The 24699-nt window shown below is 38.0% G+C and overlaps 2 protein-coding genes across 10 annotated transcripts in view; one reads left to right on the forward strand and one right to left on the reverse strand.

The window, feature by feature from the left end:
- The window catches only part of Filip1l (filamin A interacting protein 1 like), a 319152-nt gene extending 312976 nt beyond the window's left edge, over positions 1 to 6176 (reverse strand). For both annotated transcript variants that reach the window (XM_004857960.3, XM_087208558.1), the window contains exon 1: positions 5958 to 6176. The gene's annotated coding sequence lies outside the window, so the exon portion shown is untranslated. The remainder of the gene's footprint in view (positions 1 to 5957) is intronic.
- Cmss1 (cms1 ribosomal small subunit homolog) overlaps positions 1 to 24699 on the forward strand; it is a 399997-nt gene that overhangs the window by 319057 nt on the left and 56241 nt on the right. The window lies entirely within an intron of this gene.

The raw sequence follows: 24699 nt of genomic DNA on the forward strand, positions 1-24699 counted from the left end.
ACAGCCACATGGCTAGCCTGAACTACATAGGGAGATCCTGTCCCAAAAGATAAAAAAAAAAGCTAATGATGCCACCTGTAAAATACATGTCTTTAGGCATTATTCATTATGGTGATGAACACATCCATTTACTGGTTTACTTTCGACTTTGATTTTGTTTGGTGTCCATGTATTCAATTAGTTAGGGCTTGCTTCATATGTAGATGTCATTGGTATAATTCCAAGATCAACATTGGATTTTAAGACTCAGGACAGTGCCTGGAGCATTTTTTGTTACATAAACAAGTAAATGGCCCTTCCAGACATGACCTGGGTCTTCTTTTGTACCCCATACTGAGCTCGGTGTATGGTGTTAGTGGTAGTAACAGTGGTGGCTGTTGTTCTCAGCAGATTGTGGACATGTAGTTAAATCTATCTGACACTAAAATTGGATCATATCCCCTGGAAACTATATTATTTGTGAGAAGCTAGCAGCCTTTGGCCATTTTCTCAACATGACATTTAAAAAGTAGCTACTTGGAGTTTTTCTTTTTGTTTGGATGGTTTTATTTTGTTTTGCAGTTTTTTGACCCATGGCTTTTTCAGTAGATAATTCAATTTTGACAGTAATGCACAAAAATAGAGTTGAATTTCCAGAGATTCTGCACCTTGATCATTTTTAACTCTCTTTAAAAATAGGCATATTTCCCTGCCACCAGTTTCCTCAGGCCTCAACTCTTCATCTGTAAACATGGTTGGTACACTATCTCTGTCATTCTTCAAAGGCTCCTTAAAATTGTTTTAATATCCTGAAAATAATTTCTTCAATGAAAACTTATGAAAGAACTCCCATATATCAACACCAAGCAGAGTATACTAGTCAAAGTTTGAGGTAAGAGGCTCTCAACATAGAGCCAAACAGATGTTTAAGGTACTCTAAACATACAGTAAAATTCACCCTACACATAATGCATAATCCTGTAATTTTTGACAAATGCATTCAGTCGTATAACTATCATTACAGTCAAAACATAGAAGAGTTCCATCACCTCAAAAGTGTTCCCTGTCACCTTTCTGTAATCATCCTCTCCCCTCAGCTCCAGCTGTTGGCAACCACTAATCTGCTTTCTGTCCCTGCATTATTTTACTTTCCACAGTGTCATAAATAACTCATTCAGAGTGGGTTCTTTCACTTAGCATAATGCAATTGATGTTCATCCATACTGTTGTAACTGTAAAATTTCATCTGTATTGTTCTATCATTAGTACTGCAAAGCAATTCATCATATTTACTACAGTTTGATTGTTCACTCACCAGTTGAAGGGCATTTGGGTGTTCCCAGTATTTGGCAATTACAAATGAAGTGGCAATTAATATGTTACTTAGTGATATTTCAGTTGGCTGTTAGGTTGGAAATTATCAAATTCAATAATCATTGAGGAAGGAGATAGGCACTGTAATCTGCATCTGCAAATATGTTTCCTTTATAACACACACATACACACTCTCTCTCTCTCTCTCACACACACACACACACACACACACACCTATCCAGGATGGAGTCCTTAGTAACATTTCTAACCAGACCCAGCTTTCAACATGTTGGTAGCCACTTTTCCTCTGGTTCAGAGAGGAAATTTTAGGAGCTATCATTTGAAGTAGAACCAGACACAGGATAAATCATGTCTCAAGGACCCCTGGAAATTGGAAACTAGGAAAGTGGCACCACAATATTTCACACCCCATATTTCTATTGCTCCCTGCTTTTCTACAAAATATAAAAAATAAAACAACTCCCATCTAGGATATACCGAGAAAGTTTGCCCTTCCTTACTTTCATATTTTTGATATGATCTTATGTCTCTACCTCCCTCCAATATCTGTGCCTTTGATCAATATGTAGTGGGAGGGGCCAGGGATGTAGCTCAGTGGTTTCACTGCCTGCTGCGCAAGCGCAAGGACCCAAAGTACCAAATATAAATATATATATATATATGTAGTGGGATTTTTGCTCATATAAAAATGCTTTTTTGGTACCGGGGATCAAACTCGGGACTGCACTTGTGAGGCAGGCAGCAGGACCACTGAGCTAAATCCCCAGCCCTAAAAATGCTTTTATGGGGACAGGCTCCCTACAAAGGGTAGCTTTGCTTTGGACTCCACAGCTAAGCTATTTTACAAGGGCCCATTTGACAGAGGCTGGCCCAATGCACACACAGATCATCTTGACCAAGTAAAGGTTTGTGTGCACAGAGTATTCATTGGACTCATTAGATAATTCCCAATAGTTGCGAAGCTGCTAATATCATTTAATGCACTTAATATCATTTGACTGTTAATATCATTGGGTATAATTAATATCACTTAAGCTGCTAAAACCACTTAGTGTAATTAATATCATTTAGGTTACTAATATCACTTAGTGATACTCAAGAGTGTGATCAGTCGACCTGTGCTATTCTGTAAACTGTTACGTATCTGCTGCAAGACAAATGAGAAATTGAAGTAAGCACGTAGGAGCTAGTACAGCATTTTTACCCTGCTACAATCTCTCAGCATGTGATCGTTATTCTAGTGATTAATTTTTATTGCAGTCAATGATAAATTGACTAACAAAAGTTTGTCCTATGCCACAGGTAGTTGGAAAGCACAGATTAATATGCTACTTCTCAAAGTCTAACTTACATAGCCAGTCATCTCAAAATTCAGGTTCAAGCTAGGAATGGTCATGTACACATATAAGCTAAGTGCTCTGGGAGGCTGAGGCAAGAGAATTTCAAGTTTAGGCCCGCCTTGGTCAAGTTACTACTTAGCAAGTCTCAAATAATAATAATAATCATAACAACAATAATAAAAAGGATGGAGTTGTAGATCCATGGGAAGGTCCTGGGCTCAATCCCCATTAACAAAAGAGAAAAAAAATAATCAGATTCAATTTTAGGGTAAAGCCTGAGATTCTGCATTTCAGACATACACATAAGTGACGCCAATGCCCAAATGTCAACCAGATTTGGAAGAGCAGGAACTCAGTGAATTCATATAATTTATACAACATTTTCCTTTATTTAAGTGTATGTCATGGTTATTAAAGTTTTAATAAAAGATATAACAATAGAATACCTCTATAATCTTGGAGTCTCAGTTTTCATTGTTTTCAGTAGGAAACTGGGGTAAACATCATGCTACTTCCCAAACTTCATGACGATACTTTGTTATTATCCTCTCAAATCCTCTCCTGTGTCAGGATAGATGAAGCTCCATAAAGAGATGACTTTCATAGCAAATCCCTCCCCAGCAACCTCCCTAAACAAGGAAACTGCCATGTGTACAATGCTTCAAATTGTGGTTTAGGATCTAGATTTTTATACCCTAGTCTTTTACAGCCTTAAACCTCCATAATTGGATCATTTCAGATTTTTTTTGTTTTCCTCCTTTTAGTATGACACACTGTTTCAATTTTTCTAGGAGGCTTCCACCTCCCAAAAAACCTTTCCATCTCAGGAATACCTGAGCAACTGATTATCTCCTTTATTTTTCTGAACTGGTATCCAAACAGCAAAATCCAGTAACCCTGCTTTGCTGAATATCCTAAATAGTACGAACAGATCTAGGAAGACATATTTTGTCAGAATTTGTAGAATTTGTCTTAAAACATTTTAAATAGGATTTTTTTTTATTGCTTTTACTTTTATTTCCACCTGTACCTTCAGAGAGTAGAATGAGCCTTAGAAGACTTTCTCAAAAAAAAAAAAGACTTTCTCTATTTGTAAATTACAATTTGATACTCTCAGATATTCCAAATGTCCTTAATAATGTCCTTAATATACAGTGGTATCCTTGGCAGACATATGCCAACCATAGTAAGGAGAATAGAGGATTAGACTAATGGGCATTAGCACAAATACATAGATATTATCCTAACTTAAGCCTAATTATTTTATTTATTCTTTCATTGTTTTAACTAAAATTTTGCTAAACGGAATTATGATAGAAATTTACAGTAATGTTTCTTAAAACCATCTCCTAAAGACTTTTCATTATATTATAGGAGCAAGTCTCCAACTTTATCACATGCTTTTCTTTCCTAATATGAAGTTATTTATACATAGATTGTAAAGAAATACAGTAATAAGTTTTTAAAATTTAAACTACTAACTGCTCCTGCTCAGGATCTAAAAGCAAAGTGGAAACATAAGGCTCAACCCCACATGCTCCCTGATCAAATGCATAGGTTCCTAAAATAGCCTCATGGAGCTGTTAGCAGCAGCCGAAACAAGGAGTTAGTGGTATCCCTATTCACAACATGGCAGTCTGATACCGTGGCTCAGAGACAACTGCCCATGTCTCTGTTTCAGGCCCAGACAGTGGCTCTAAGGCAAAACACAGAGAAAGCCTCTGCCTTTATTCCTTTGAATTCCAGTTTCCTAGCCAAGGGATTGTCCCTAGATCCATCCTGAAGATCTGTGACATCCATTCTGAATCACAAATGAAAGAAAAGTAGCTAAAGCCTCCAGAGAATTACATATACATATTTGTTTTAGTGTTTGCATTAAGGAAGTATAAATCACCCATGCAAATTATTGCTGTCATTGAAACTTTTCTTTTTTGTGTGTTGTTGTTGTTGTTGTTGTTGTTGTTGTTGTGTTGTTTTTTGGTTTTTGGTTTTGAGACATGGTCTCACTGTGTAATTCAGCTCTGGCCTTAAATTCATTATGTAGTCTGGCTGGCCTCAAACTCACCATGATGAGTACTAGGAAGTTTCATAGTGGTGTCAAATGATAACTGCAGGGAAAAATTTACTTGGGTTATTTTGTTTTTGAGGAATTGATAAATTGAAAAGTATCATTATAGGAAAAGCATTTTAGCTGTAGAGGAATACTGCCATAATTTGAATGAGTTCTCTTCAGTAATACTCAACACCATTCCCTCCATTATGCACATCTAACACATACATGTAATATGGTGGATGAAGATAAACAGTGTATCATTGTACCTCTTCTGTTGCTTCCTGAGACTTCTACAGATGTTGAGAAAAGAAAAACATGATCATCAGTTGTTAGGAGGAGGTAATACAATGAATATTTCACAAGCATTTTAACTGAACATATCTGTTAACTAGAGCTCCTATATACAAAACTATATCAGCCTAAACATTGAATATTACTCCCGTTCAACAAGCACAGTGAGCGGGGCATGTTCTGGTATTATTTGCCAGAAGTCTGACATCATTTCTCATTTACTTTGTGATGAGTCGTGCCTGTGGCTATCCAATCATGTTCTCTGGGGTATGTTACAAAAGCACAAGTTCCTGACGGTTATCTCCCAAGACTTTCCAAAAACTGCTTCCAAACCCTGCTTCTGTTTTCTGGCCTCCACTCAGCAAATCTTAACATCACAGAAATGTGAACAAAGTATGAGGAAAAAAATACAATCTGCTTGCCATCATAAGATGCTGGTTTCTGCTATTAATCTTTACATGAAAACAGAATTCTTCCTCTCCAACATAGCATAGTCAGTGTTTATACTTCCATTTTCCTCACATGATGATTATTTTGAATTACATCATGATTATTCATTCAGCTTACAAATCTAGCTACTAACAAGGAAAAGTCATTTGCTCTAAACTCTTTTTACTTTTTTTTTTTTTTTTAACTTTTAATCCTTTCTCTTACTGTTCAGAGGATAATAATTTAAATTTTCCCTTTAGTTTTCTCACAAGCCTACCAGTTTAACAAACCTTATCTCCTGTCAGGATCACTCCTCTATTTTGTAAACTGCTCTTCCTCATTTTAACCTAAAATTTATTTCATATAAGCTCTTAATCATACCTGAGATTTACTGCATCCTCTTACATAATATCCAGAAGATACTACTTGTTGAGAGTGGTGTTGGCTGTTCCCAGGTGATGGATAACACAGAAATATCACAAAACCCCCTCACAGGCAAGAATAAGAGTGATTAGCCCACTGTGCAGTACCTGTGCTTGATCACGCATGGTAGTTGTCTCTTCTTATCCCTGCCAAAATCCAACAGTGGAGTCTGGACACCAGCACCTTTTTCTTCTCTTTTTGGCACCCTCTCAGTTTTGTTTTATGGGCTTGAAAGCCACAAAAAGTTTGCAAACAGGGACCAGTGACAATTCTGCAAAGGAGAGGCAATGGGGAGCCCAATGCTGACTGGGCCAAAATGCTAAATATAACTTTCCCTCGCCGGGCAGTGTCCTTCATACTCTGAACACAGGTGACCTTGCAAAAACCCTAACCAATCTCTATGGAAGAAAGGGTGTAACTTGACTGGACTGCAGGATGAGGCAACCCAAAAGCCAGAAGCCATCTATGCAGAGCAGACGTGTAGAGGCAAGTACAGGCAGAGTGGAGAGAGAGAGAGAGAGAGAGAGAGAGAGAGAGAGAGAGAGAGACTGTATGCCAGTGCCCAGCAGCTGCTCTCCAGATTAGAAGGCACCACTCTTTGGCACCCTCTTGGACTATTTCAAATTAATGTGCACATCTTGGCTGAGAGTAGAAACCTCCCAGGCACAACCTGGGTCCCTTTCTCTGCCATATAACTACCCCAAATATTCTGTGAATCACAAACAAACAGTAGTGCCAGCATCTAAAGAATAGATGCCTGGATGGACATTAAATTGCACTTCATTTTGAACCCTGCAGCTGTGAACCGATGCATACCTTGTTTGGGATTTAAGTAACATGGGCATGACCCCTGCTTGACAGCCATAACCCAATGCACTCACTTATGTAGACATTTGCTATTATTATGCTATGTTGCTCCTTCATTTGAATGCCTGCCTCTTCCACTTAGTATCACAAGAGACAGCAGAGCAAAGTGCTTTAGAAACTTTAGAGCAACATAGAAATGTATGGTGTTACTACTAATAATAAACACCACCATATATTCAGTTCTATATTCTTAGAGGGTTTTTTATATTTATCAGTCATTAGAGAAACCTCATACTTTAGATTGCTAAAATGTGTAGATTCAATCTAATTTTCACTTGAGTAAGACCACTTGTTCAGATGATGCAGGTGGGTGGGGGAGGGAGATTTGTTCATTTTTCAGCTAGTATATATTGCAGCAAGTTATCAAGTCCTCTACCAGACATACCTACCACCTGCCAGGTATTCAATTTGTGCAGTATCTTACTTAATGCTCACAATCTGCCTTTTAAAATTGTCCTATTCATGATGATCAAATAAGAAAACCAAACATGAAAATCATTAAGTAACTTCTGAGAGTCTAAAGATGATAGATTTCTTACTGATCTAAATATCCAAAGCCTGTGCTTTTTATTTTTTATTTAAAGCATTGAAATAATTTCAAACTTACAGAAAAGATACGTGAATAATAAAGGATCCCTATATTCTCTTCCTATATTGTACATTTTTCAATATTTTGTCATAGTTGTGTTTTCTCCCTCTCTCTTCCTTTCCCCAACTACTTTGTGTTAGTATATGTGTAGATTTTTTGAATCAATTTATAGACTTTAATGTGATTATCCTAAATAAGTGTTTTCTTCTGTGTAACCACAGTGTAGGAATCAAAATCAATGAATTAACATTGATTTTTTTCTAATCCATTAATCCAATTCAACTTATCACCAAGTGTCTTAATAACATCCCTTATAGAAAAAACTGTATTCTTTGAGTCTGAGTATGTTTTGCATTTAGTTGTCATTATCACTTCTCTCTTCAATCTTAATTAAACTGCTCTTCGATCTTTCAATCTCTTTTGTGATTTTGATATATTTGAACAGTTCATTTTATTAAATTCCTCAGTTTTGGTTTGTGTCATGCTTTCTCATTAGAAGATTTGTGTATATTTTGACAGGAATACCACAGACGCAATGCTGAGTTCTTAGTTAACTGTGTCAAGAAACACATAAATGGGGTTGGTCCTAAAACCAGTCCTACTTAATTAAGGTAATATCTGCCAGATCAAATTAGTTTCTCCAATTAATAAATATTTCATGGGGAGACCATTTGAGACTATGTAAACATTGCTCCTAAATAAATTTTCTATTGTGAGGAATAGCTCCTCATCTCATTTATCTGTGTGTGTTACATAAGTAAGGACTGTTTGATTTTTTTTTTCAGTGTTATAATCCATTAATATCATTATTTATTTTAATACTCAAATTATCTCAAATTTGGCCAGTAGGATTTTCTTAAGGCCAGTTCTCGTGTCTTTTTGACAAATCCTCTTCATTTTCTAAGTACTTTCTTATCTTCTCCACAATAAAGTATTCCACAAGCTTCTTGTATTTATCCAGCTCTGGAATTAGCCACATTTTTTTAAAGACCCAAATCCTTTATATAAGATGATATTTAGAAACCAAAATCTTTCATTGGGTGTGCTGCTTATACTAGGTCTGCCCATTGCTTCTAGGCCCTTACAGCCAGCAGGCCAGGGAACACATGCACACATGTGTGCACAGGGCTATAATTATTTCTCTGTCTATATGAGTTAAGGGCCATGAGATCACATTGAGAGCTCCACTTCTAATCTAGCATCATAAAGGCATTCTAGCTTTTATCCTTTCCATATTTGTAACTCCCTTTCCCACCAGTGGGAATAATCTGGTTTCTGTTGTTCTCAAACTCTTTCTTCATTCCTCCTGTGTACTGAAAATGGTTATCTGCATGGAGAGAAAATGGGGACTTGTGAGTATCATCTTACAGATAACTGAAAGAATTGTGTTCATAAACAGAATTTATTCTCTAAAGGTGCCATATCCCTGCCTACTAATGAATAACCAAGTGCAGTGAAATATCAAGAAAAAATATTCTTTTGGTGGTTATCATTTCATTAACTCTGGGCTTTAGTTTCCTTCATTGTGGCAGTTTTACACTGAAAAATATATCTTAGTTCCATTTTGACACTAATATTTTATAAGTATGTGAACTGATGATTTAAAATGATTTGGATAAGCCTTACCTTGTTCTTTTTACTAGACTCTTGGAGATAGTTATTACTACACGTCTTCAAGGTGTCAAGAGAGATACATGGTGCTAGTTCTTGGAAATATGATGAGGTTTAAACTACTTTTTGGTCCATTCTTTGGTTTTTATGAATTGTTTAAAAAAAAAAAAAAGTGGATTCCTGTACAAGAGCTGGATCACAGGACATCAGAGACATTGTGCCAGTGTGCCTCAGAAGTGCCTAATTTTTCTTTATTTAGATCCCAGATCTAATCCTTCCCACCCCAGGTAGATTTTGTGCCCTGTGTGGTGCTCCCAAAGCACCCAGAGCTTAACTGTGCTTTTATTCTCCGCTTCACATTATTGCAGTTGCCAGCATACCTGTCTCTTCTGACCTGGAGTAGAGACTGCACCCTCTCCAGCCTCTACTATACAGTCAGTGCACAATGCACATGTATTGAATAGATGAAATATCACAGATTTATTTGACCAAGTGAACAAGGGATGAGAGTAGCAACTCCAGAGTAAAGCAGTCTTTGAACAACATGTTAAGAATCTGGAGGGTAATAGACGTCGCAAGGCCACTACACCTCAGACCAGCGCGAGGTCAGAGCTCTGGCTCCGCTTAGCTGCTGGTGGCGTCCGGCCCAGCCCTGCTGGGGTCAGGTCCGGCCTGGCCTGGTACGCAGCACGCAGCTTGAGCTGCAGGAAAGGCCCTGGCAGGCCCCGGGACTTGAAGTTGTGTTTTCTCAAGCGTGCCAGAAGGCTTCACCCTCAGTGCTGCATGCAGACACTTCCTGGACCCTGAGTGAAGACAGCCTCGGGTTCCCAGCTCATCATGGCGTCAGCCTTGAGGAATTGCATCAGCCTAATGGTGGAGTGGACTCTAACTCTTGTCTACTTACAGAAATTTTAATTTGAGCACTATTTCAAATTTATTAAAGGATATAAAGAAAATCTGGAAAAGAAAATGAACATGAAGACCAAAGTAGCCTAGTTAGATTAAATATAAATATACCATCACCTACATACTTTACAAGTAAGTTACAAAACGTCAAGGGCAAAAAGAGAAATTTGGAAGCAACAAGAATAAAGAGACTCAGTACACACAAGGGAAACCCACTACAGCCATGAGCAGATTTCTAAGAAGAATCTAGTAGGTAGGCCAGGATGTAGTACTTTTTTTTTTTTTTTTTTGGTACCGAAGATCAAACTCGGGACCTTGAGCTTGCAAGGCAGGTGGCAGAACCACTGAGCTAAATCCCCAGCCCCTAGGCTAGGATATAGTGGGATAATTTGACCAGCATCAAAACAACAGAAAAAAAACAACCGACTGTATAATATCTAGAAAAGCTGTCCATAGAAAGGAAGATGATAAAGGACTTTTTCAAACTAACAAAAGCTGCGGGGGATCAACATTAAATCAGCTTTATAAGAAATGCTAAATGGAGTTCTTCAAACTGAAATAAAGGAAGTAAAATAACACAAACATATAAAAGTATAAAACTAAAGTGCAGACACAGTCAAATTCATAATACTATAATATTATAATGGTGGTTTGTAAACTAGATATATCTTCAAGGTGAAGTGTAAGAGCAATTATTAAAATAATAGTAGGTGCAATAATGTGTAAAGGTGTGAATGGTGACATCCAAAGCATAAAATAGGGGGGGAGCAAAAACAAATATTTTTCTGTGACTAATTTTATCAACATAATAATTTATAAAGTGTTTTATGTATGGCTCATGATAATCACAAAACAAAACTCTGTAGCATAAATTCAAAGAAGTAGAAAGGAAGGTGTCAAAGTAAATTGTTATAGGAAATTAATCACTAAAGTAGGCAGCAAGAGAGAAAGGAAGTATGAATGTATAACACCACAGAGAACAATTCACAAATGGAAGTTGTAAAATCTTACCTACCAATAACTACTATGAATGCAAGTGGATTAAATTCTCTACTCAAAAGACATACAGAGGCAAAGTGGAATTTTTAAAAACAACCAGTCGTGTGCTGCACACAACAGACTTGTTACCTTCACGAGTACAAAATAAAAGGAAAGGAATGGAAAAACATACTCCATGAAAAGAATAGGTGTAGTTCCATTTATTTCAGATTAACAGGCTTTAACTCAAGAAGCTGTTAAAAATGTAGACAAGTCATTTCATGATAACAAAGCACTGTCTTTCGTGTGTGGGTCTGGTGTTGCGCCCTCTCCCCTCTTTTGTCCTTCCCTTGCTCCTGCTCTTGTTCACTCTAACTCTGCTTCACTGTGTGCCAAGAACGAACACCTCCACAGCTACACGCGAGAAGGTGCTCAGGAGAAATAAGCTGCGTACCTGCTACAACAAAACCCATGATAATCTTAGTAAAATCTTTTCTTAATTGGAATATATTTTGTTCAACTATATTATAATAAAGAGAAACTGTTTTCCATACTCTCAACAAAAAAAAAAGAATCTGGAAGGTAAAATATAAGAAAATTACACAGTTTAAACCCATCAGTCATTTTAAAATTTCTAGATTTTAAACTTTTGTCCTAACAGACATTTTATCAATAGCAAAAGTGACAGATTTAAATTTCGTATATTATTCTTTCTGTAGTGCTCCCTAAGAGTGGGGTCAGTGACTTATATGTAAAAACAAAGGCATGGATAATCCACACAGTGGAGAATATCTCAAAATAAACGGGTCTGGTTAGGATCAGGTGTATGAGGAAGCCTCTCTTCCTTTAAAACCCACAGTGGGTACTGTTTTGGTATTACACATATTTTAGCACTTCACTTTTTTCAAAAGTGAAAATGACAATAAAAGGTTAAATTTTTTTAAATGAGCAAAACATGTCTTGACCTCTGAAAATTGTTGTTGCAAATAATCTTCACTCCCCAGTTTCCAGGGACTGTTTCTTCATGACTTTTAAAGTGCCAAAATACCAGGTGACAGCTGTTTCTGTTCTAAGACATTCCTCAAGTGTCCTATTTTGATGTCATTATGTAATGCTTTTCTCTTAGCATAGCACTCATCACTCGGTAGCTTTGTTGATATGTATCTCTGCATAGTTCTCTTCACTTTTCTATCCATGTTACTTTTCCAGTGGGGACTGCTTCTCTGAAAATTGGAGAAAAAATTTCAGCAAAACTCCAGATGGCACCAAAATTTTTCCTTGGCTAGAAAGTTCCTTTGTGAACATGAAAATGCATGAGTTAGAACTCTTTCTTCCTTCTTAACCCTTCTTCCTTTTAAAATTATCTCACTTTGATCTTATTTGCTCTCTTAATTACACATCTTATGGAGATGTTATATTAGCCAAAATTTCTTCAGTTTCTCAGTTCAAATCCTGCCTTAGTAACTATAACTATAGTCTTCAATATCTTTCTACAAGCATAATTTTAAATTCATTTCAACAGACATTTACTGAGTGCACAAATATGCTGAACACTATGCTAGCCCTCGGTGCTAAAAAGACCAAATTAAATGTTGTCTTGTATCTGTCCCCTGAGAATTCAGAATCTAGCAGGAAAGACAGTTATGAAAGTTCTCGTTTTAATAGGGCAAACATTTTAATATAGGGCTGAATATAATTCTGATGTAGTCTAGCTGAGGTAGAGGTCAGGGAGAATTCACAGGGTGGGGGTGCCGATATTTGAACTGGACACCTTGGGGAGGAGGAAGAGATTTCTGCCAGGGAGAGGGTAAGGTAAGAAGGGCATTCTAGGCAAAGGACCCAGTGGGCACAGGCACTCTAGCCGGAAAGCTCATGATGCCTTCAGCAATGGCAGGCAGCTCCTTTACCTCAAGAACAAGGCAGTGACATCCAGCTTTGTAATAAGAAAGTCAAATCTTTACTTGCACCTTGATTGTTAAGGGTCTTGAATGCTTTGAAGTCAAATGCTTTAGAAGTTTCAACTTTAGAAGTCAAATGCTTTGAAGTCAAATGCTTTAGAAGTTTAGAGTACTGTGTACTCTGTACACAGTAGGGAGCCACTAGAAGCATTTATTTAGGGAGGTGTAATACTAGGAAACTGTGATAGTTAAGCTTAATTGTCAACTTGATTGACTTGGGAGCTGCCTAGGAGATAAGTAAGGCATACTTCTGAGTGTGTCTGGTGGAGGTGTGACCTTGGGGCCTGTTTCCAACCCCTCACCCCTTCTGCTGTGGTTTCTGGCTGCCTTGAACTAACTAGCCTTGCTCTGCCATGTCCTTTTGATATAGGAGAGAGATAACTTCCAACCTACCAGATGTCAGATGTGCTGAGTTCATGTCCCCCAAATATCAAATAGTGAATTCCAAGGGACAGTGGAGGTTAAGAGTAAGAAAGGTGCTCCTGAGGGGTCCCGAAAGTAGGTTGCCTCCAAAGCCCTTTGTTGGAGGTAGTTTATAAAGCAAATTCACAATACAGATACGACGTGGGTAAAACTATCATCAACCTATAGGATTATAAGTATAGCTGCTTAGATGATTGATCCAATAGGGAAGTGAGTCACATAGCAAGGGTGCATGGAGAGAACAGAGGCATTTTTGGGAAAGGAGGGGTTCAGATGCTCTGGTTACCCACCTGGGTAACAATGCATATCTAGACTTACTGGACCAGGTGTTGCTAATTACAATATAATCCCAAATTGTTTATCCCTTAGGGAGGCATGTAGACCTGGCCATTACATCTGTATCTTGAGGCTTGGCCTTCTTCACATGGCTTCAAGCCACAATTCTGATGTCTTTATTTTTCCACTGACTTTCTTGAGAGCCCAGTTGTCTCTGTATATCTATTTCTGACTTAACTGCCTACAGTACTTTCACCATGATGTTCCTGCCTTCAGGCAACCAACAATGGACTGAGTCCTCTGAAACAGTGAGCCAAATTAAACATCTCCTCTTCTAAGTTGTGGGTGTTGAGTGTTTTGTCCTAGCAGCAAAAACCTTACTAATACAGAAACCCACACAATTTTCAATCAAAAGGTCTTTTTCTGGGGCTCTGAAATGTTTTACCTGAAAAGGAACTGCGTTCATTAATACTAGCCTTTTATTTTCACTAATGAAAATTGTGTAACCCAGCTTTAGCTTTCATTTCACTTGGTGCCTTGAATTTGACATAAAACTTAAAAGGAATTGCTTGTGTTACAGCTTCTCCAAAGTGATCCCTGGTTTCAGCAAAGTTTATCCCTCTACTGTGGTTCAAGTAAGATTTTTCCCTTTGCATATTTACTGATAAAGAATGCTGGAACTTCAGAGGCTAGCCTCTGAGAGAAGATGAAGAATAGGTGAAGCTCTCCCCAGCAAGGAGATCAGTAGCATACCTTACAAGTCGGGTATTTCAACACGGCAAGGAGAATCTGTACGGGGGGCTACAGCTTGATTCAGGTGAGTTGCCTGGGTTTGTGCCTTATCCCAGGCAGCAACTAAGGAATGAGGAATAAGAGATACGGAAAGACAAGAATTATGCAAGGGAACAGAAGCCCATCCAAATAAAATAGCTGCTGAACAGAGCTATGGTCCTAGCAAATAAACTAAATACACTGAGAAAATCAAGGAGAAAGTTTGATGCTAAGGGCTGAGCACATCAGAAGGTGATTAGAGAAAGGCCTTTTTTCATCTGGTATACAGGTACGCAGAGCCAACCCTGGTGCCATCCAGTGAGCATCTAGATGAACTAGAAAGAGTAGTTGGTTTCCTGATAACCCATAAGGCTTTGTTTCAACTGCCCAAAACCAAACAAGAAAAATTCTGAAGACTTAAGATCTTGCATTTTAGCCACTGGGCAAAGTTGGGAGGCAAGGAGGCACCCAGGTCACTGCTAAGTTTCCAAGCCACTTCATGATTTGGCAGCCCAAGCCAGAGCCAAATGGCAGAGTGACAAGGGTGTTTCCCCTTGGACCAGCTTCACAATAGCTCCCAGGAATACATTGTACTATCCATTCTTAGTGTTCTGGTGCTGGACTTTTAAGATTCTTTGTAATTTTCCTTAAGTAACACCATGCCACATACATAATAGCAACTTTGCTTTCAACCACAAATATCTTTAAATAAGAAAGCACTACCCCTGCCCTCATTTGGAATGCATTGTGTGCCAAATCTGGTGTTTTAAAGCAGTCATTTTAAAACTATAATTGTAGCCATACTTCAGGTCTCCATTCTCTCAGCCTCTCAAGTTCATTCAGGGTGGTCCTGGTTAAAATGAATACATGAAAACCTCTAATAAAAATGCAAGATTTATGGTAGTGTAATAGTATTTATGGTAGTAAATACATAAAATAAACTATTTTTTTAGTAGTTGAAGTTATATTCATTCATCCATTGAACAATTATTTTTATATGTCTGCTAAGTCTGGGCACTGTCCTGACACTGGGGTTATGGTATTATAAAAAACAGATGTTATTAGTCCCTGCCATTTTGGAATTTGAAGTCTATGGTAGGAATGAAATAAAACAAGATAAGCAATAAATGAGTTCATTACAACTTGTGATAGTGCCATAATAGAAAGGAAGAGAAAGTCATGACAGCGAAGGGAGAGGCATACTTCAGGTACCAGAGCCCGCTCTGAAGAGGGAACATTTAATCTGAGACTTCAGTGATGTAAAGGAGCTCAAGAGGAAGAGCAGTCTGGTATGAGAACAGTAAGCATGAAGGCTCTGAGACAAGAAAGGAGTTGGTTTATTGCAGGAGCCCTAGCTGTTGAGCATGGCAAGGATGTCATGGGACACAGAGCAGAGCAGTGGGAGATTGAAGAGATTAAGTGGAGGCCCAGTCATCAAAAGCCTTGTGGCTCATACCAGGGAGTATGACTGTTAGCTTGAGTATAAAAGCAAACTGCTATGGAGTTGTAAACTGGACTGTTATTTGATCCTTTACACATTTTTCAAAGGTCTTGGTGCTTTAAGTATCTCAGTGGTAGAGCACTTGCCTAGTATTCATCAACCCTGGGTTTGATCCCCAGCCCCACAAAAAAAGAAAAAAAAGTTGGGTAGGGGATTCTCATGTGGAGAATGGAAGGGGTCAAAGTGGTTGTTGGGGAACAAACACTGCCCAAGGGAAGTACTGCCTGGTCATGCCTTGGGTTGTCCCAAGGATGGTGAATAGGGAATTCAGGGCCTGTCACTAATTTTTCTTCACATTACTTTTCTTCTAAATTCCCAAAGCATTTCTCTCTTTGTCTATTGTTCTTAGAAAAGGGAAAAAGTGCCAGAAGCACTTTAGCCATTAGGTGGGCCATTCACGTAGGAACCTGGCCCCAACACTTGGTACAGAATCCTAGACCTGATGTCATTTTCACTTTGCAGGTTGAATTCATGCCAACTTCCCACTGTTCTGCAGCTCTGTTCTTACTACATAGAAGATGTTCACATTCACTAAATGTTCGTTAAATTGATTGTACTTGGATTCCCAGTAGTTTTGGGAGAAGAGAATTAGAGAAGTCAACAAGATGCTCTTTACTTCCTCTCTGAACATGGAATGTGTCTGACATACCACATCCCCAGAGAGAAAGTAGAGAGGAGATGGGATATGTCATTGAGCTCTTCAAGCATTAGTGTTTTTAGTCTAATGTGGATACAGTTCAGGGAGAGTCATAAAATGACTCCAGTAGAATAAAAGGTGATGTATACATGCAAAAAGTTTTTTTAAAGGATCTGGTTAGAAGTTAATGTGGCTGAAAGCATTGCTATTTTTTTATGTTTCATTTACTCAAATATGGCTAAAGGTGTGCTTTGGAAATTTTCCAAAATAAAAACTCTGAGGTGAGAGAAATTTCAGCCCCAACAATAACTTGAAAATTGGAAGTTGGAATAGCAACTGTTTTTTTAACTGTCTTAACTCTGTCGCCAACACTATGGTGATTAGATTATATGTGACATGTCTGATTCTTGCCCATTAAAGTACACACATCAGCCTTTCCCTTCTTTTCTTTCATAGTGAGTCAATTTGGAGGCAGAAATGAGAAGGATGAGTAAAAGTAAAAGTAAGAAGGTGGAGAGCTCAGTCTTTTCAGTGGCCTCCAGAGCATAGCTGGTCACTCAGACCTTCTCAGAATCCTCCTGTGATCTAGAGTCTGTAGCAAGTCAGTCAGAGTGGAGCTCTCCCACATGACCCTTCTCGGCCACCTTTGCTATGCAGGTATCAATGTCCTTTCTTGAACAAGAAAGGAAACTGCTACACACACACACACACACACACACACACACACACACACACACACCCGCCAAATGGCAAAGGGTCACCTGAGACTTGTGTGGGAAGAGAGAGAACAGCACACCTCAGTGAGGAAATGGATATAATGCCTTTGGTGCTATGCCTAGCACAGAGAAGTCACTCGGCATGTGGTAAGAGCAGCTACTGCTGCTGTTCTTTTTATTATTGATAGCAGGGGTTTATAAACTGAATAGATATGAGTTCCAAGTTGTCAGACACTAGCTTTCAGGTTTGCCTGTTTGCACTCGGTTTCTCACTCCAACAACCCCTCTTGCACACTTCCTCAGGCACTGCTTTAAGTAAGGGCTACCTTTAAGTAGGGGCTATTGTCCCGTTTTTAGAGCTGCCCCTGTTCATAGTACTCCCATTGTTCCAACCTCTCCTTCTGGCAACTGCTATTCCTTCTTAGTGTCTTTCTGAATCTCTTCACTGGGGAAAGGTAAGTCTTAAGAAGTTAAAAAATGTACATATATATGTATATATAATATATATATATATTTCAAGCCACACCATTTAATATGCCTGGCTTCTTTCTCTTTCCCAGATGGAGAGTCATTTGTTGCCATCTCACTTCAGTGCTTCTTATGATGAACCATAACTCAATTAATTTCCATAGTCATCTTTTGCAATTTACTTAACAGATCTGTGATCTCAGTTGCCTCATTTTGCTGGAAAGTGGGGAGCATGACACATCTAATCCCTCACTTAGAGGGGCAAGAAATAATCTTTGCAGTTAGGGGCCTGGGAGACACAGCTATTTATAAAAGCAAAGAATTGCTACTTCTCTGGCTGACTACTTACTTCCATCTGCCCCTTACCCATCCTTGAAAGTCATGGCTGAGCATCTCTTGGTGAAACAAATGATGTAATGGGTCAAGTAATTAACAAGCAGAATTATGCGTGGGCTGTAACCTGACTCTGACCACTGACCTCAGAGAATTAATTTCATATGACATAGCACCTTAGCTGTGTGTTGCCTTAAAAGTTTCCACTCATCTCTTCTTTTCAGCCAGATTGCTTTTTCTATTTCTGGTCTAGTCGTGTAAGTGAGTCAGGTGGCCCCCACACTCTTCCCGTGGATGAAAGAGGCATCCTGACTTGGATGTATGTTCAACATAGTAAATTATAAAAAGGGAAAGCTCTATGTTTGTTCTTTGGCACAAAAGTAAGGGAAATTGGAGGGTTGAGAGAGGAGGGTATAAACTAGCCAATGTATATAAACTCTCACCTTAGGGCCTGAATGCAGCAAGATGTACAACATAGAAAATGGTGCTCAAGAATAATGCTATTCTATATTAAAAAGAACCTTATGATATGAAAGGTCAGTAATATTTTCCACCAAGTTCTAATCACCAAGCTAGAACAATTTACAAAGTAAGATAAAACATTCTATGAAGATCTATTTATTCCTGTATCACACAGTGGATAGATTTTTGTGTCCTCCCTTCTCTTTCCCTATAGCATTCCTTATATGAAAATAATCACTCTACCCATCTCCCTAAATCCTTGAGCTATTTCAACAACTAGTGAGTTTATTGGGGTCTTACATCCTTTGATTTCTGTAAATGAAATTTGCTGCATGATCTCAGATATTCCTCATGTTCTTAAAACATATGATAGTTCTCTTGTATACTAAAATAAGAGTATTGAAACCAAAATAACTTCAAAGAACTAATTCAAAGCTGTTAAATAATCAAAGAAAGTTTCCGTCCATTATGTCTAAAGTTACAATTATTAAGGACCTAAAATTGTTGTACTTCTCTTGAGGAATTGAATGTTTTGTTGTCATTATTGCTTTTGCTTTAGCCTATAGGTACAATGAATAGTGACCGGGTTTTCTCTTTCACATTGACTCTATAAATTTAGAATCAAATATACACCCTATTAATAGCCAATATATCTATCATCATATCTTTATCATAAATCCTAGATTGATTTTAATTTCAGTCCTTATATTTCTGTCATTTCTACTCCCCCTTTTAGATTATATGTTATATTTTATATAATTTTATAAACTTTCTATAATAAGATAACCCATAGTTAACTAATAGCTATAGCTGGAAAAGAAAAAAGAAATTTGGGCAAACAGTGAGGAAGAGAGGGAAGTACGAAAAGAAAGCAGGCATGCAAACTATGTAAGTCTCAGTAACTTATCTCTAAACCTCAATTTTCTCCTTTGTGAAATGCTGGACTCCGGCTTAGTTGTAGGCCTCAAAATCTTTTTTAGATGATGAATATGAGCACACTTCATAAAGTACAGAACATGTGTAGGTTTGTTGTGACTATTTAAAGCCATTAGCAAGTGATGCAATTCTCCATTGCCAAACCTGTGACCTAACCCTCATTCATCTCTGCCCAGTACAAGGGGCTTTGCTGGAAAGTTCATGTTCTGAGAACAGGGCCCCAACTCTTCTGAGAGCCTTCTTGCTGCTGAGAACCATTCTTTCAGTGAGAACCAAAATGCTTAGAGCATCACAGAGGCAATATCCTGTTCTTAAAGATGGTTCCAAAACCTCCAAGTCTAACATAATTCCATACCTTAGCAGACACAGAAATTAGAAAATGTAAATCACCAAATATTGGGGAAATACCTGAGTAAGTCCTCTTTACTTCAGTGTCTCTAAACCTTCTAGGAGAGCTGGTAAGGACATCTGCACAAAATTCCCCTATATGGGCCCTTCCACTCTGTACACATTCCCATTGAGATCTGGGGACCTCAAGAGTCCCATCTTCCACTTAGAAGTAGTAGAACGATCACCTCTTTGACCTGATGCTAAATTAGAACCTCTTTGTAAATAGAATGTATAGCGAGTGGAGAGCATGGAAACAGCCTTTGGTAATGATTGTTTACCTGCTGTTAATAGTGATACTGTTAGAAATAATTCTGCTCACAGGTAATTGAGGCAGAAAGGCCAAAAACTACAGCACACATGACTCATCCTTATCAGAGGCCAGTTATCTTCTTAGAGCCGGATTCTGTTCAGAAAAAAGCTTTCCTTAGGTCCCATCAGTGCCATGTTCCAGGTCAGACTCTCCAGGACAGCAGATAGGGATAGGACAAGAGTGGGAGCCCAAGCCCATGTGGGATGCTTGCCACACCTGCCTGCACCTTGCCAAGTGTACATAAAGTGCTTAGCAGTGCTAGCCCTTCTCATACCTGTGACTTTACACATGCTATTCTGAATACTCTTCCTTTCTTGGTCTGTGCACTGAATTCCTATTCTTTTTCTAACACCTAAATGAAATTCACCTCTTTCTGGATGTCTCTGCAGGTCCTCAGTTCAAGAGAATATAGAGTTTTGGCCTCCTTGTCCCCCTACTGCTACCCACTCTACATACTGCATTTCAATTACTTTAGTCATACTAGAAAAAAATGTATTATTGTATATAATATTTATTGCATTAAGAAACCAAAATAAATTATAATTTATCTCAAAAAGAAAATAAGCTGAGCATCATGCTGTACTCCTATAATCCCAGCTACTTGGAAGACTGAGGCAGGAGGATCACAAGTTCAAGGCCACCCTGGACAATCTGGCAAGACTCTATCTCAACAAAATAAAAAGGGCTGGCAATGTAATTCAGTGTGAGGCCCTAGGTCCAGTCCCCAGACATAATAAAAAGAAAAAAAAACAACATATGATTAGAGGTTAATTTTTATACAACTTTAAACACCATTAGAAATTCTGTGCTCTGAAAGATAAGCCAAGATAGCTAAATGCACATTTTTATTGAGATATAATTTACATTTATTGAAGAACTCAGACTGTTAAGTGTACTGTGCAGTTTTGACCAAGACCTAGAATGTTCACATCACACCTGAAAGTTCCCTAAGATCCTTCCCTATCAGTCCTCACCTGCCCTCACTCCCCCACACACAGAAGAAACCACTGATCTGATTTCTGTCAGCAAAAGTTCCTATAAGTGAAATCATACAGAATACACTTCATTGTGTCTGCTTCTTTCACTCAGTAATGCTTTTGAAATGCATCCAGGTTGTTGCATTTATCAATATTCCGCTCCTTTTATTGCTCAGCAGTATTCCATTATATGAAGATGCATGTGTACATTTACCTCTTCTCTTATTCATGAGCATCTCTCACATTGTGTTTTAGTTTTAATTTTTTAATTATCATGCAGTAAAAGTGGCCCTCCTTATTTTTCTTTTGACATATAAGTCTCTGAATTTTAAATGATTAGATGTGTGTGACTACCCTGATGATCAGTATGCAGACAGTTCTCTCATCTTAGATAACTCCCTGGTGCTTCCCTTAGAGTCCTAAATCCCCCCAACCCATCCCAACCCTCTGACCACCTCATATCTGTGCTGCATCTCTGTAGTCTCACATTGCATTTTCATTGTTTATGCACATGTCTATCTTTCCCACCATGTTGTCAGCTTCTCAAAGTAGGGGCCACATCTTTGGGACACAGTGCAGTACCAGGTATGCACTAGGTGCCCATTAAATATTTGAAGGATGAATAAATTATTAATGTCCATATGGCCATAAAATGAATCTTTTCATAATTCCTAGGGGAGGAAAGTAGAAGATTCAAGAAAACCAACATTAACTTTGTTCTTTTCAAGAAAATTTTAGATCCTTTTTTTCACAACAATAATAATTTTATGATTTTAAGAAATTCCAAAGAATGCTGTCTAGTAACTGCTACTTGAGAGAATATGGTGAGTAACATAAAATTAGTAATCTCTCCAACTCAGCAAATGTTTAAGTATACTAAAAATATCCACTACTAGTTAAGTTTAAACATGAAAAGTAGAAGGGAAACGTTTAAACATGCTTCTTTGGCTATTCTCTATTTCAAAGTATATTCCAGAAATCTAAAATTCTCCCCCATAGTCTTTAATATATTTTCCAGGTATTTTTAGCACTATAAGAATCCTCTACATTCTGTATAGAGAAACTTAATATTCATGCTGTTACTTTTGACTGAGGTTTCAGGTTTCATATTTTTCTCTATGTCAGTTTCATCTTTATCTAAAATTTGTTTTACTGAAGTCATTATTACCACAAGTGATACTTGATTTTTTATCGTTAGTATCCCCCCTGGAATATATTCAGTTCTTTTCAGCTTCACCTTTACTTTTCTTTTCCCTGCCAGTGTTTTTCCCTGTTTCATTAATCCCAGTGCTGAAATGACTCTGTATATGTCCTTCTTAGCCTCTTAATTTCACCCACCAAGACATTATCTCTTACAAGCCAAGCCATTTGCCAGCTACATGTCACATTTCTCTAAGCAAATAAATTCTCTCCATATGTTTAAGATATACCCTTGAGCCCTGTAGCCTATTTCCCCTTTTAAAATAGAAAGGGGGAAACAGCTGTTCCTCAACGCCTATAAAGTGTATCCTGTTTTATAGATCATGCTGTACAGCTCTATTTTGATGTCTGCAAAATTACTTGGCCATTGAAATTATGAATTTCCCAAACCTGAAGTTTCCTCTCACATTTGGGAAAGAAGGATTAATTCTTCAGGATGTTTCAGTGTGCTATAAAGGCCATGAAGTCTTTCTGTAGTTTGTTTTGGTAGCTACTGTAGGGCTCACAGAGAAGAACTATCTTCTTATAGAACAACACACTGTAACCATTAAGACTCATATTAAGTGGTCATTTCATTCAGTATTTCAATGGATATTGACTGAATAGATCTACCAGATTCTATGGGCCGAGCACCTTTTCCTTCACCTTGCTCCTCTGTCATCCTGTTTCTGCCTTGGAGCCTGCTGACAATGGACGGAAATCTGTGAGCCACAATAAACCTTTCTTAAGTTGCTGGTGCTGGGTATTTTGTCACAGTGTCAAAGAAAGAAAATAAGACAGCCTCCCAGAATGCTGAGATTACAGGCATGTGCCACCGAGTCCAGCTGGCCACCTGTTTCTGTATATAAAGTTTTGTTGTAACACAGCTACCATCACTTATTTATACATTACCCATGGTTTATATACTATAGAATGTGCAATTATGATAGAGAACTATGACCTACAAACATATTTACTATGTAGTCCTTTAAGAAAAATTTACTAACCTTGCTTAGAGAAAGGAATGCCAAGTAAGTGTATGTTCACCAAAGGTTAGGATGGTGGAGGATACCTTGAAGGATTTGAAGAGATAGTGAAAGAAGAAAGTGCGTGAAGTGAGGGGATGAGAACCAAACCACCTCAGTGTTCCAGAAAATAATAGAGGCATTATCAAAAAGTTCAGGGTCAGGCTGGGGATTTATCTCAGTGGCAATGCACCTGCCTCCCAAGCTCAAGATCCTGAGTTCAATCCCCGGTACCAAAAAAAAAAAAAAAGTTCAGGGTCAACATCAGTTTCAGATGCCCCAAGGCAATCAAGTAGGATGACTCTGATGACCATTTCAGGAGAATTTGTGTACCATACCGTGTTAAACCATTTACATTAATTACATCAGAACTTTGTGTAACAACCCTATGAAGTAGACACAATTAATAGCCCTATTTTATAGATGAGAAAACTAAGATGCAAAAGAACAAGTAACGTTTCCATGGTCAAACACCTTGTAAGTGATAGAGGTAGCATTCCAATCCAGGCACCCTGATTCTAGAAAGCCTCGTTTTAATCCCTGTACCATTTTTTTTTTTTTGGTACTGGGGATCAAACTCAGGAACTTGTGCTTGTGAGGCAGGCACCACAACCACTGAGCTAAATCCCTAGCCCTCCCTGTACCATATTGTTATGACAAGTAGGGGATTATTGATATCCTTTGCTGAAGTAATTTCAGTGTCACCATTGACATTAATGGGGGGGGCATCAAAAGAGTGATAATAATGTTTACCACAGTCCACATCTACTATTCTGTGTTTTCCATGAACTCATTCAATCTTCTTAACCACTTCCTTGTATATATTAGGAACCCATAGCACAAGAACATGATCTAACTTGCCCAAAGCCATCTATTGAGTGACAAGAATGAGATATGAACCAGGGCATTCTGGAGTAGAATACCTTGGTGCCTGACTTAGCTTGATCTCCCTCCCTACATCCCTACTGACTTCCACCCATCCCTGGCTCTTGGCCAGTTGTCTGAGATTTCGGCTTGAAGCTGATTCTCCCTCCCTTGCTACTCCCTGCCCCCCAAAATGATAGTCATTTAGGAAAGTAGAAAAGAAGAAAGTTCAATATGTTGTCGCATTTTTAAACTATTAATAAGGTACATTACCAAAACAGAAGATTCTTGGATCAATGGAATCATACCTTAAAATATATATGATTTATGTTTTGATTAAATGAAATCACCATCAGAAGACAATGAGGAAAGATTCATTCATGATGATGTTAGGAAAATTGGTTAACTATTTGAAAGTTAGAGCTTCAGTTTATATCATACGACAAAAATGTACTCCATATGGATTTCAATTAAATGTTTTAAAAAAATACTAAACCACTTTTCTTTAAAAAAAGAAACTACATAGAAGTATCTACTTTTATGGGGAGAACTTTTCTAAGCACAATTGCAATGAACACATTCGACATATTTGATCACATTACAATTCACATCTGTAGATCAAAACTAATTTTTAAAATAAAAAAGAAACAACTTTAAAAATTTAACATTAAA

This window comes from Heterocephalus glaber, unplaced genomic scaffold (genome assembly GCF_053883595.1).
Source record: "Heterocephalus glaber isolate CG9 unplaced genomic scaffold, H.glaber_assembly_v1.0 deba00000122, whole genome shotgun sequence".
Classification (NCBI taxonomy): Eukaryota; Metazoa; Chordata; class Mammalia; order Rodentia; family Bathyergidae; genus Heterocephalus; species Heterocephalus glaber.